The sequence below is a fragment of the Panulirus ornatus genome, chromosome 19, assembly GCF_036320965.1.
Source record: "Panulirus ornatus isolate Po-2019 chromosome 19, ASM3632096v1, whole genome shotgun sequence".
Classification (NCBI taxonomy): domain Eukaryota; kingdom Metazoa; phylum Arthropoda; class Malacostraca; order Decapoda; family Palinuridae; genus Panulirus; species Panulirus ornatus.
In genome coordinates, this window is record NC_092242.1 from 24701419 (window position 1) to 24714240 (window position 12822).

General features: G+C 42.2%; 1 protein-coding gene and 1 long non-coding RNA gene across 3 annotated transcripts in view; both read left to right on the plus strand.

The window, feature by feature from the left end:
• ab (BTB/POZ-zinc finger protein abrupt) overlaps nt 1–12822 on the plus strand; it is a 622688-nt gene that overhangs the window by 590280 nt on the left and 19586 nt on the right. The window lies entirely within an intron of this gene.
• On the plus strand, nt 1028–4365 carry LOC139755457 (uncharacterized). The gene is made up of 2 exons (XR_011714100.1): nt 1028–2270; nt 2315–4365. It is a non-coding gene; the product is annotated as an uncharacterized lncRNA (long non-coding RNA).

Sequence of the window (12822 nt, forward strand, 5' to 3'; positions counted from 1 at the left end):
AGGTTATTTACATCCCAACATAACACAGGAGTTCCGCCGTCTAGTGCTGTTCTGTACTCGTTCCTGCTAGACGGCGGACCTCTTGTTTGATGTTGGGATGTATATAACCTTGTTAAGTCCTGGCACTTGATGAGGTGGATTGTCTCCACGAAACAGGTCGTGCTACATGTATAGAAAAATGACATGTTAGATAAAATTGTATGAACTCCTACTGAAGTGCGATTTCACCTTCATAACTTTCACCACGGACTCGTGTGATCATCATACCTACCATATATATATATATATATATATATATATATATATATATATATATATATATAATATGAGCGTTACCGGGCTCCGCCCATTTGAGGTTACACCGCAGGTAAAATCTTTGGTGAGGTTCGTCAGTCGACGAAACAACAGTACAGTCTCGCTAAAGAACTCATCGCTTGAAATTAGTCCATCCTGTCCCTGCTACTGAGCGCAGTGCAAGACTGTTTGGAGCGAGAGGTTCCTCTACCAGACTGTACTCCTCGATCTCTGACGATAACAACCCCGCCGGTCTCGACGTTCAGCCACAGGCAGGAGTCCGTTAACACACACACACACACACACACACACACACACACACACACACACACATCAATGCACCGGAATCATCTGGGAACATATGGACCTGAGTTGCATTCACACTCAGCTGTGGTATGAGAGGCAGAGTTCCAGAGTTAATTCTCCAGAAATGACAAACCAAACCACCAGCAGGTGCTGCACAGCTCTGTCCTCCTCCCACACTCAGGTCCAACCTTCTTCTGTGTCACAGATTACAGTATTTCCACAGAATTAAAGTACATTAATAACACCTTCATTTTTACGGGATATGGGGTTTAGCAATATATATATATATATATATATATATATATATATATATATATATATATATATATATATATATATATATATAATATATATATATATATATATATATATATATATATATATATATATATATATATATATATGATAAACATATAGAATATTATAATGTATATAGAAATTGTTTGTATATATGTTACCAACTATATGCCTCAAGCGATGTGTGCTGCTTGTATATACCAGAAATGTGTTAGTATTAATAGTATTATTAGGTTTAATGAGATACACATGTCGACATAATGCGGTTGTTATGCTGATGTAGGGGAACTTGATATCACTATATGTTTCTATGTATGTGGGTTTGTGTGTGAGTGTAGGACTATATGTGTGTAAGCATTATGTGTGTGTGTGTGTGTGTGTGTGTGTGTGTGTGTGTGTGTGTGTGTGTGTGTGTGTGTGTCGTATTTTGGAATCTGTTTATCACACTTGTATATACTAAGGTAGGCGTGGGAGAGTGCGTTTTGTCGTAAATATAAATGGTGTGGGCGCATGGTATGGTAGGTGGGTACTAGTGCAGGTGGTGTAGTTGTCTGTGGTAGGTTGGTACTAGTGTTGCTGGTGCAGGTGGTTACGGGTGGTGCAGGTGGTGTAGGTGTGTATGGTAGGTGGGAACTGGTGTTGCTAGTGCAGGTGGTTTCGGGTAGTGCAGGTGGTTGTGGTGGTGCAGATCTGTATGGTAGGTGGGAACTGGTGATGCTGGTGCAGGTGGTTACGGGTAGTACAGGAGGTGTAGGTGTGTATGGTAGGTGGGAACTGGTGATGCTGGTGCAGGTGGTTACGGGTAGTACAGGAGGTGTAGGTGTGTATGGTAGGTGGGAACTGGTGATGCTGGTGCAGGTGGTTACGGGTAGTGCAGGAGGTGTAGGTGTGTATGGTAGGTGGGAACTGGTGATGCTGGTGCAGGTGGTTACGGGTAGTGCAGGAGGTGTAGGTGTGTATGGTAGGTGGGAACTGGTGATGCTGGTGCAGGTGGTTACGGGTAATGCAGGAGGTGTAGGTGTGTATGGTAGGTGGGAACTGGTGATGCTGGTGCAGGTGGTTACGGGTAGTGCAGGAGGTGTAGGTGTGTATGGTAGGTGGGAACTGGTGTTGCTGGTGCAGGTAGTTACGGGTAGTGCACGTGGTTGGGGTGGTGCAGGTGGAACTGGTGTTACTGGTGCAAGTGGTTACGGGTGGTGCAGGTGGTGTAGGTGTGTATGGTATGTGGGAACTGGTGTTGCTGGTGCAGGTGGTGTAGGTGTATACGGCAGGTGGGAGCTGGTGTTGCTGGGGCAGGTGGTTACGGGTAGCGCAGGTGGTGTATGGCAGGTGGGTGCTGGTGCTGCTGGTGCAGGTGGTTACGGGTCGTGCAGGTGTTGTGGTAAGGTGATGCAGGTGTTGTGGTAAGGTGATGCAGGTGTTGTGGTAAGGTGATGCAGGTGTTGTGGTAAGGTGATGCAGGTGTTGTGGTAAGGTGATGCAGTTGTGGACGTTGTGGGGTAACGGTAAGCACCAGGTGTGTCTGGTCACTTATAGACTGTCATGTTACAGGTTTGTGGAGTGATGCAGCTGTGTTGCGGGCTGTACAACTGTGTGACAAGTGTATTCTCCCTGCAGCTGTGTGTGTGTGTGTGTGTGTGTGTGTGTGTGTGTGTGTGTGTGTGTCGGTCTCAGTGTAGTGTTCAGTGCTTCCACTCCTGTGCTTGACCTTCCTTACACCCTTGGTTTCAGCAAGTGTGTCAACTGAACAAAACGCCAGTTAGTGTCTGGGACTGTGGCGGTGCTCCTGCCCATGCTGGTGGCAGCCACCACTATACATAGAGTTTGTAACATAGAAATGCCTTTATATTTGGTACCTTTTTGCATATATGTCGCGTTGAGCAACGTCTGCTTCCTAATGGCCTCAGTCATCTTCGTTAATGTAGAAAGCGTTTACGGTGAGAGCCTTCGTTAACCGGCTGACCGTCGGCTGGAGGAACATGACCAATGCGGTAATGGTGCTATCTGTCTGTGCGTACACTACGTGAGGCGCCCGGGCTCTTGCTCTCTGGACACGGCACACACAGAAGGGTCTGGACTTCGTCTTTACCCCCTTTGTTCAGCGTAACTCTACCTAAAGTGTGGTGAACTGTGACTGAGAGAGAGAGAGAGAGAGAGAGAGAGAGAGAGAGAGAGAGAGAGTTGTGTATGCGCGGTTATCTGTGTTTGTGTTGTGTGTATGTGAAGGTGACTGCGTCCGTCTTACCCTCGGAGCGGATTGTGACATCATCACAGTGGATGACCTGCCACAACCAAGGCTTCCAGGTTGGGGACCCGTGGTCGGTCCTCCCACACGCTCTGGTCATCACCTCCAAACGCTAATCATTTCATCGTAAAGTGATAACATTAGCAAACTTCCAACGCTGGTTATCTTTCCTATATCCGGTCTCTCCTCACAATGTCTCGTATGAGCTGCCTCTAGACTCTCCTGCAGCCGCGTGCAGTCACCGAGGCCTCGCCGCAGGCACGTAGAGTGTGCAGTCATACTGACACAGCAGTGATCGACCTCCTACCGAACATGATGATCAAAGAATAATGTAGTCCCCCGGCCGACAGACATTGCCTTCCTCCCTCCTCCGCGTTTTCACAATGTTTGTCACGTGCGTTCCTCCGTCTCCAAGGTGACATCAGCCGCAGATTAGCGAAGGCAACCACTCTTAACAAGAAGTGACACTGTCAAGTGAAATTAAGGTTATATTAGAAAACGTTGAAGTAGTTGAGCGCCGCGTGTGTTGAGCTCCCTGTGTGTAGCGCCACGTGTAGGCCGCGCCACCTGCGTCGCGCGCGGCCTCCGCCTGCCTTGCTCTGCCCGCCACCCACCATCACCCGCGTACCTCCACCTGAAGGCTAGGCCGCCTGCATGATGCACAGCGGGCGTAGCCTCATTGCCTCTAGCGTTCATCATGCATTACGTCACCTGTATGTATCCTCATGTAACATAATTCATTGACTGGGGTCACTTAAATGTGATGTCTCCTCGGCCTCGGGCTGAGGAGCACCCGCGAGCAATGGCAGCCATCAAGGTAGCCGCGTGTTGTGGCACAGGTGTGCAGGCGTACACGTGCTGCGGCGCCTGTGTTTACTGGCCAGACAGGTAAGTGGTAAGACCCTGACTGTCGACTATAGCCTGGTCTACCTCATGTGTACGGCGCTCCCACACCACCTCCCCGGCGTGGCCGTCGCCGTCATGTTACGCCAACTGAGTTTTCTGTGTTCTTAGGCTTGTAGAGCGGTGAGGTGCCAGGAGTCGCTGGCACCTCCAATCTGTCATCAAACAAAGGGTTTATAGGGAAGTATAAGTCAGTCATGTGATCTTCAGTTCTTGTCATATTTCTTTTAGGTTATAATTTTACAAATTTACTAATAATCCGAAAAAATATATACATAAACACTGCAATAAACACTGCTTAATAAAAACATGCCAAGGAACTGTTATCTTAATATCCTGCCTTACCAAATGTCACATTATTCACACAAGTTTTTCTCCTCTTACGTTCTTACCCCCCGGGGTACCTTTCATCATGCACTTCATAAAATCCTTCACTTAACATCAGTCACAGAGTAATTTCCACTTCTCCATGATTCACAGTAGTTTTGATAATCGATATCTCAAAATTAGTCATCTTTAGGGTAATCATATTAAGTACAGAATTCAATTTCTATAATCTAAAGATCCAACGTATCGATATATCAAATGTTCGGAACAGTTGACCAAGTTGATCAAAAACAAACAGTGGCTGGCAACGAAAAAGAAAACTCTGTTGTATCGTTATGCGTTACGAGGGAATGTTACCTCCTGCACAGCCTAATGCTGTTGTGACACGCGTCCTCGGCTGTAATTATATATTACTGAGTGAGGAGGTGGGAGGGTAGAATTTCAGTAACTTCAAATTATATGAAGTCAGTCACAGAATTGTTTTTCAGGAGGATTTTTTAAGTGCAATTAAGATAAGGCACCTAAAAGGTAGAATATAAAGATACCAACAAGTTAATAATATTTAGTTTTGTAACGACAATAACACAACAAAGGTAACAGTTATGTTCTGTCATTATTAAATCATTATCCTTAAGAACAAAGATTTTAAGAAAGGAAAAGTTTTTCATTGAATTTCATGTTTCAGCTTATAACTTCATCTATTTTGTCGTTAACCCGTAACTCTTCTGTAACAACCGTTATGTCTGCTCCCAGTCCTGGGGGTAAGGGAGAATGACGGCGGAAGGGAGTCAAGTAGACGACGCACAGCTCCTGTTTTGCTGCCTTTCACGGTATCACCTGTTGTGTTCCTGACGACAGACGTTAGATTAGGTAAAAGTGAGGGAGACTAGCAAGGTGTTCTGACTTATTAGTTAAAGAGTTGATCGGTCTACATATTCCTGTGTCGAGGTGTTGGCGTTGCCGAAGTTATCGTACACTACGGCACGATCTGTGCCGACCCGGCAACGTTATTTACCATGTCGGTAAGACAGATAGTGCATGGGGTCCATTTTCTCAACAGATTACAATTTTCTAAGATTAAGATCAATCGACAGACTGAGCATTTGAAAGTATATTTGTAACACGAGTACGTAAATATCAAAGGTTAATATGGCCGGTAGGGATGAAATACAATTACTGTCTATGATGGCAGGTTCTGATCACCCCCGACAAATCGTATTTAAAATTTAACTATAGTGGCCCACTGTTTCTCGCTACGGGGAAATTGCCATAGCTCACCTGTGAACCGGTCTCACGGGAATCTTTGTATAAAGAGTTTCAGATCAAGAACAATAACCGAGTCGGTTCAGAGTTTGCAAGATGGTAATGCCTTATACAAACAGTTGCATGTCACATGCAGCTTAATTGTTCAAAAGCTTTGGACTTATTTTCATGGTCACAGAACGATTTTGAGGGAAAATAGTAAGTATAAATCTAAAAAAAAAAAAACTGCTAAGATTATTGAAGGATTAAGGAGCATGTGACACGTAACTGTTTAAGTAAAGACAGCTAAATGGAGGCTATGGTTCACTACACATCGACCACAGAATATGTAGGAAAAATAAGAAGAGGAAAGAGAAGTGAAATTTTCATAACTGGTATGGGAGATCCTGCCTGTAGTCAGCCACGCCTGATGCTAAAGATCACATGTGAACTTTAACGTAAGTGATTTGGAATTTAACCCACAAGACACAACACCTGGTATTTAGTGCTACATCACTACTTATTTCCAGAGGAAGTCCAACAAGGATTACTCACACTGCTTGAGGTAAAGGGGATTTTCTAAATTTCAAGTTGCTGGAAGTGTATCCACTTTAATTTCATTACGTATTCCAGGACAAAAGATATTGGACCATTTGACGCTCTTAAATAATTTAGGTAAATATTCACAATACGTGGTGTATAGTTTTATGGTAATCTGAATACAAATGTGCTGATATACACCTACATCGTCCCACACACGCAGACACACAGTATCATACCTCCATACACACACAATCATTTACACACACACACACACACATATATATATATATATATATATATATATATATATATATATATATATATATATATATATATATATATATATATATATGCTGATAACCACGAGGAAAATAAAACACGGTAATTCCCAAGTGCACTTTCGTGTAATGATTACATCATCATTGGTGTTCGTGTCTGGTACCGTGCCTCATAAAATTTCATTACATGGACAAGATAGGGAACCGTTTACAAATTTTGCCTACGACAAAGCTATCCGCTTTGTATCAACCCTCCACTAATATTCATGTTAACAATTCTTTGTGTATTTGATAAGAGAAGATTCAATGATATTTCTCTTCGTCAAGGAGTTACAGTTTATAGCTGAAATACCATTACTCCAATCAGTACAATGGTCATGATTTTTAACATTAAACAAAGCATTTGATTCTCGTCCTGTTCTTATACTGTATTTATGTTGCTCAAGTCTAGCATAGAGATCCTTACCTGTCTACCCTATATGAAACATATAACAGCTTTTACGAGTTATTCTGTAAACACAGTCCGCAGGAGTTTCTGGTGAGTTTTTGATTAAGAAATTCTAAATGGTATTGTTATTGCTGAAGGCTACATTTATATCTAAAAGGTTCAAGCAAGCTGGGAGTAACATAAAATTATCACTAAATAACTAAAACATTCTTTGGTATCAAGGGGAGGTTTAGGGTTAACTGTATAAAATGATTTCCTTGCCAACGTGAGGGATTTACAACGAAAGATCTAGGATACTTTAACTTGGATCTTAGAATATATCTTCTCAAACTCATAATCAGTAAATGCTGGAATACATATACGTATTGCCCTAGGGAACATCGACTGGAATGATGATTGTTTACCTCTGTCATGTTGAACTGAGTGATAATGAATATAAGAACATTGGTAGGTTTTCTGTTTAAACTAAACTTAAACGTGTTTCCAACCCTATGGGTCATGCAATCTAGAAATGGTAGCATACAATTATTTTCTACTTTCACAGTAAATTTGATAGAAGGCACTAAATTGTTAAATAAAGGGAGAAATGGTCGTAAATTTTCGCTTGTTGGCCACAGACAAAGAACATCGTCTACACACCTAAACTAAATTGCCTCAGAGGGTAAGGTATCCCTTAGTAATTTTGTTTGCAAGAATTGAAGGCAAGGATTACTTAATACTGGTGAAAAAGAATTACCCACCGCCATACCAAACTTCTGGGCATAATATTCTCCATTGAATTGAAATGCACAGTCTTTTGTACACAATTTTATCAGTATAAGAAACAGAATTTAAAACAAGTTTAGTATGGCGATGGCTAACCCTCTTTCACCGGTGTTAAGTAATTATGGAATTCTTTGAAACAAAATTATCAAGGGATATGTTACCCTGTAAGGCAATCTGGTTCAGGTATGTAGATGATGTTCTTTGTGTCTAGCTAACAAGCGAAAATTAATAAACATTTCTCCCTTAATAATCTAGTACCTTCTATCAAATTTCCTGTGGAAGTGGAAAATAATTGTATGTTACCATTTTTAGATTGCATAACCCATAGGGTTAGAAAAATGCTTAAGTTTAACATATACAGAAAATCCACTAATGTTTTGTTCTTCTATTCATTATTAATCAGCTCAACATGACAGAGTTAAACAATCATTGTTCCAGTCAATGTTCCTTAGGACATTACGTATATGCAGTCCAGAATTTACTTATTAGAGTTTGAGAAGATATACTCTACTGGATCCAAGTTAAAGTATTCTAGATCTTTCATTGATATATCCCTCAAGTTGGCAAAATCATTTTATGGAGTTAACCCCAAACCTCCCCTTGACACCAAAGAATATTTCATTGCTCTCATTTAGTGATAATTTTATGTTACTCCCCAGCGTGCTTAAATCTTTTAATGTAAATGTAGCCTTCAGCAATAACAACACCACTAAGAATATCTTAATCAAAAACTCGCCAGAAAATTCTGCGGTCTGTGTTTACAGAATACCTTGTAAAAGCTGTAATATGTTTTATATTAGACAGACTGGCAAGGATCTCTGTGTTAGACTTAAGCAACATTGATATAGTATAAGAACAGTACAAGAATCAAATAATTTGTTTAATTATGTCAAAGATTATGAGCATTATATTGATGATTAATGGTATTTCAGTTATAAACTGTAACTCCTTAACCCAGAGAAATATAACTGAATCTTCTCTTATCAAATACACAAAGAATTGTAACATGAATATTAGTGAAGGTCTATACAAACTGGATAATTTTGTGGTAGGTAAAATTTGTAAACGGTTCTCTGTCTTGTCCACGTATTAAAATTTTCTTATAACAGGCATGATACCAGACCCGAACAAAACCAACCGGAATACTTGTGTACCAACGACGTCTTAGCTCCCCCTCTGTTTTGTACATAAACTGACTGTTCTATGTCTTCTATCTCATTCTTATATCTCCCTTGACGATGTGTTTCATTTTCCTCGAAGTTATCAGCAAATATTAGATCGCGCACTACTGCGACCTACTGCAATATATATATATATATATATATATATATATATATATATATATATATATATATATATCCCCTGGGAATAGGGGAGCAAGAATACTTCCCACGTATTCCCTGCGTGTCGTAGAAGGCGACTAAAAGGGGAGGGAGCGGGGGGCTGGAAATCCTCCCTCGTTTTTTTTTTTAATTTTCCAAAAGAAGGAACAGAGACTTGGGCCAGGTGAGGGTAGTCCCTCAAAGGCCCAGTCCTCTGTTCTTAACGCTACCTCGCTAATGCGGGAAATGGCGAATAGTTTGAAAGAAAAAAGAAAAAATATATATATACCATTTTGACCATTAATGGAAAACTTAAGGTAATACAAATTGATATATTTTTACTTGGAGTTATTTCTGTAGCTGCCTGTGTGGGAAACAAAATACCCAATACAAAATCTAATAGTGTTCCAAACCGTGATGTACTCATTCGCTGCCCGGGGTGAAGCCCGCATGAGCCGAATCCTTGTCCCGGCAGCCAGTCCCCAGTCCACCCAGCAGTTCATCCTCTCCTAGGAGCTAGGTAATGAATTGGATACCTGACATATATATATATATATATATATATATATATATATATATATATATATATATATATATATATATATATATATATGTGTGTGTGTGTGTGTGTGTGTGTGTGTGTGTGTGTGTGTGTGTAAAGCGTTAATAAGTAGTCTTGATTAAGGCATTGTTGCCCGTGTCGTCTCAGGTAACAATGAGGGAGCCGTCTGTGGTTCCATGTTATGTGTCAGCATGTAAATCTTCGGCTAAAGTTTGATATAACGATTCACAAAGTTCTTTCAGGTGCAAGATGGCTTCTCTCTTTCGTTTTCATAAATGCCGCAATAGGGAAAGACTGCTCACATACATATGTGGAGGAGAGTATATTTCTATGTAGCTTTAATGTATGTCTTCACTTTAAGCCAGCAAGTAACCAAAGTAGTCTCTGGAATATATTTTTGCAATGTCGAAAAAAGTAAGAAAGAAAAAGGAAAAGACTCGGCTAGGCAACGCTTTATTTTGATGATGTCATAACTATTTTTGAGCTTAACGTCCCACAGTGGCTGAGATACACTGCGAGAGACCATGAGAACTCCCCTGCCTTTCCCCGTGGCGTTTAACATCAGCCTCAGTTTCAAAATCGTCCACATGGAGCGGTACGGTCTACTGGAGAGCTAATGTGCCAAACCATGATGAGCTCGAAGCTTTCTGTTCCTAACCATTTATATGTTTAGTGTCCTAATGTCCCCACCTGTTACCATGAAGATGTTATGAATGTCCACACACACACACACACACACTCGGGTTTTGAGAGAGTTCTTGAGTGTATGAGTAATGGTTACATCTGCTGCCGTGTCCACTTCCAGGTACCTCAAGCACTCCATTTCCTCCAGATCCTCGCCATTTAGACTCGCACTCGAACCATCCTGGCTCGCTTCACTGCTGCACCTGATTACTCCATGTTCACATGAACCCACAACTTCCTACTCTCATTCACCTTCCTAAACTAACTCACCAGCTTCTGGATTTTCGTTCGCCAGTCTGCCACAAGAGCTGTGTCAGCTGCATACAGAAAGTGACATACTTGTAACCCCCCCACCTAAACCCAAGCATTATGTGCAACAGCTCCTCGCTTCAATAACCACGCAGCTTCTCCTCTCACTACCCCGTCCACGAACAAACTGAACTTCCATGGTCACATCATCTCCATGCGGAACCACTCACCTTCCTCCGCTTCCTACTCACGCACACACGTTCTCCCGATAAAATTTCCTCTGCATGTAATATTTCCTCCTACAACAAGGCAAGGCAGCTCTCAAGCACTTCATACGCTTTCTCCAAGTCAATAATCGCCACCACAAATTCCTCTCTCTCTCTCTCTCTCTCTCTCTCTCTCTCTCTCTCTCTCTCTCTCTCTCTCTCTCTCTCTCTCTCTCATTTCTCACAGATTCTTCAAAGCAAACACCTGGTCCACACAACCTCTGTCACTCCTGAAGTCGTATCGCTCCTGTCCACCGTGATGTTGCACTCATCAATCTTCCAGACACTTTATCACATACAGTAGACAGACCTCCACACCTGTGCTATCGTAGTATTCACTGTGATACCGCTTTTGACTTTATATAAGGTCACTGTACGTACGTTCTGTTAGTCCTAACACCATACATCGTACGAGGGAGCTCCTGACGAATCTGTCAACAACACTAGCACCTCGTTTTCTGACAAATTCAAATGTCGTCTCAACCACTCCTGCCGCTTTGCCACTCTCTATCTTACGCAAAGCTTTCACTGCCTCTCTTATCACCACACCATTGGCCACGACTCCACCACCTCATCCACAACACACCATCACCACCATTCTGTCATCTTACTCAATGCTTCTCAGCCGTTTCTATCTTCTAGTTTGTGTGATCCTTGCGGCGCACTAAGTTTTACCTTTATACTATTGGCATTACATATCATCCAATGAAACGGAGGAAAACGAAAATCTTTCTACACACACACACACACACACACACACACACACACGTGAGAAGTATAGTAAGATTCTATACCGTAGATAAAAACGGTTTTTCGAAGTTTATTAACGTCCTGACTTTCCACGGTCAAGGAGAAAAGGTAGAGAGTTGGGAGATATGTTGGATGTGTTTGTAGGAAAGCATCCTCGCCTTTACTTCCCTCCTCGGTTACTGTTCATGCCAGGACAACGCCGTTGCTATGTAATATATTTTCATGATATAAGTATCGTGGTCGTTTGATAAGACTGTGATATCCGCTTTATTTTTATAATCAGGAGTGTACCGCGGATCACCGGTCGCGTGGCACTGATCTAACATATTCCAAAGTCCTTAAGAATACTCACTCCAGCTCTCATTTACCTAGTCTTTACCTGATGCCACCTCTTCGTCTGCACCCCGGACTGTCACTCCCATTTACTCTATAGTTATCCTCACATTAGTCACCTCCTACCCAAACATTTCTTTATGCTCCCTTTTTTTTTCAGCTAATATACCATCTTCATGACCTTCCGCCGCTTTCCCTTGTGTACTTCCCTGTCACTTGCACTCTCTATTCGCTTTCACCCTCAGTTTCCTCACCCCACTGTCCACTGCCTTTCATCGTACGCATTGCTTCCCATCATACCGTCCTCTCCTTGGCCGCTCCCCTTGCTTCATATGATCTCATCATTCGCCATGGTCTAATAGTCTGTCTTGGCCTCTCCGCACCGGACCTCCTCTCTAACCTCTCGCACCTTTAGCCGTTTCTAACTCACATACGTCATCTCTCCTTCAGCTACAACCTGTACAGTCTCTCACGCTCTCGTCCACCAGAAAATGATCCAACATCCCAACCGTTTTCCTTTTCAGCACCTTCACATCCAGCAACCTTCACGCTGCTCGCTTGTCGGTAACACAATGCCTTTTGACCCTTAGACCCACACACACACACATATATATATATATATATATATATATGATGTTACGGAGAAAACGGTGTACTGATCTCATCCCGTCCGTCTGCTGTAGAGCATGTGGCCACAGTGCAACGCATGATGTTAACACACACGCAAAATGGCGTGTAGTCAAATACGTCCGCATGATGTTAACACAGTCACGCAAAATGGCGTGTAGTCAAATACGTCAAACAATATCGCTCGGCAGTTTCGTTTTTCTTCGCAGTTTAACATCCTATTCAGATGGGTTGGTTGGCTGCTAGTTTGGTTGGTTGGTTATTTGGGCAGAGGCGTTAAGCCTGTCGATGCAAGTTATAAACAATGATCGAAAAATCTTAAACACTTCTTTCACGTGTTGAGAATCAGTCTGCAGCCATCCACTATACGTGGTCCTCGTC